Below are 2,329 nucleotides of genomic sequence, written 5' to 3' on the forward strand. Positions count from 1 at the left end.
CTATGATTTGGCCCATGGGATCAAAGTCAAATTCGGCTCAATTACTAGCACGTGACATGAGGAAAAGTAAAATCTATTAGGTTAGACTAAGTTTAATTCATATTTCTTAATCCAATACAATGCATGGGAAAATTTTACATAAATGTATAATGTATTATGTATAAAATTTAGAGCTGAAATTATTAAAACAAAATAAAAAAAATATATGGCTACACAACAAAAAAATATAACAAATAGATGGAGTTACCCTCAGAAGACTAATCCATGGCTATAGTTGACAGGTTCAGTCGTTGCAAAAAATGAATCCAAAAATTCAAATGTTAAAACTTCCGAAAAGCTAAAATTATAAAAGAAATTTAACATACAAAGCTTAGAAAATATTGAACAAAACAAAAAATATATGAATGTGGCTACTTTATAGAGAAATATATCTACAGCTGTTGAAATCTATTAAAATTTTTCAGATTTTGAAAAAAAAAAAAAAAGTGGAAAATCAAAGAACTAGATGTCAAAACTTCCAAAAGTCCAAAAAAATAATAAAGAAAAAGATGATGATTTAGAGCCAAGAAATTATTGAAAAAAAAAAATATATAACTACACAACAGAGAAATATAAGAGATGAGGTATTAATTTAAGATATTGCAAAAATAAACCCAATAATTTAGAAGTTAAAACTTTCAAAAGGCCATAAAAATTAGCATTCAGAAAATTCAGTCTAAAAAGTATTGAAACAAAACAAAATATATAAGACTACACTACAAATAAATATAAGAGAGAGATAAGGTACCCTCAAGAGAACAATCCATGACTATAGCTATTGAAATCTAGCAAACATATTCAAATATTGTAAAAAATGAACCAAAAAAATTCAAAAGTTAAAAATTTCAAAATGCCTTAAAAATTAGCAAATCAAAAGATTCAATCCGAAATACTATATTTGATTATACAAGCAACATAAGCAGAATTCCTGTCAAAAACATATTCTTTGTGTTTAGATTATAAAGGTACAAAATTGTGCTACAAAAACTTAGGGCCCATTTGGTACGTGTGTTTAAATAACATTTTTTAGTTTTTTTTAGAAATACATATGGGTGAAAAAGTGTACAACTTTTTGAAAACCAAAAATTGTGTACAACTTTTTGAAATACATGTGTTTAAACTCGCGTTCCAAATGGGCCTTACTTTTTGAAAACCAAAAAAAATAAAAAATTGAATTGTGGAAAATAAGCCACTGTACAACTTAATTAACAACACCCTAATGATCCTAGAAGTCATAAATTAACAACAATAACGTAAAAACATGAGAAAAGAAACAGTATATAGAGATACCAAAAACTAAACTGGACTGAAGAGATTGAGAGAGATATTGATAATAACCTTTGCTGCCTCACTAATCACTCTCTCCTAATTCAATTGAAATAAGAAAACCTGACACGATGACTATCTATTTCTTGAACCTAATGTCATCAAAATTCTTATTGAAATAGGATACATGTTGATTTAGGAGACTTTCGCAAGTTCACCTGGTTTAACATTTAAACTTTAAAATACCACAATCCTTAGTATAGCATGTTCTAATTTTTTTTTAGCATGTTTTAAAAAAAATAAAATAAAAAATAAAACGATTGATGATGTTGCAAGATAATCTTAAATAAATTAAGAAACTACACCATTGCATGATTTTTTGCTCTTACAAATTTGGACTTGAGTTTGAATTTAAGTTAGACTTGTTAGAGAGATAGAGTTTCACTTTTTATTAAGTTTGAGTTAAACAAAAATAATTTTGTTTAAAAGTAATGATGAGTTTGAGTTTAAGTTGGACTTGTTAGAGAGATAAAGTTTCACTCCTTATTAAGTTTGGACTAAACAAAAATAATTTTATTTAAATAAAATAATAATTTTATTTAAATATTGTGCTGACATAAAAAATTGTGAGAGTTTCAAACACTTCGATGATTATTATTATTATTTTATTTGTTTTCCGCGTGTACTTACTACAAATCCTCATAAATATTAAAGATGTAAAGTGCTGTCTCTAAGTTTGATGGAGGACAGTGGTGGATGGGTTTAGGTAGCGGGCAACAATGGTGGTTGATGGTTAGGGGTGACGAGGATGGTGGGTTGGATATATTACACGATTTTCCGACTAGTAATATTGATTTGATTTGAAGTGAAATAGGAGTGTAGAGAAACTAGAGTTACCCATATGAAGGTTGAACATTATTTTATTGTTAGAACATCAGCGTGTGATGCCACGAAGAGCTATGAGCCAATGGCTTCTTGTTCTTTAATTAAATTCCTTTTGATTTTGTTTAAAAGAAAATTAAAG

The sequence above is a fragment of the Quercus lobata genome, chromosome 12, assembly GCF_001633185.2.
Source record: "Quercus lobata isolate SW786 chromosome 12, ValleyOak3.0 Primary Assembly, whole genome shotgun sequence".
NCBI classification, from domain to species: Eukaryota; Viridiplantae; Streptophyta; class Magnoliopsida; order Fagales; family Fagaceae; genus Quercus; species Quercus lobata.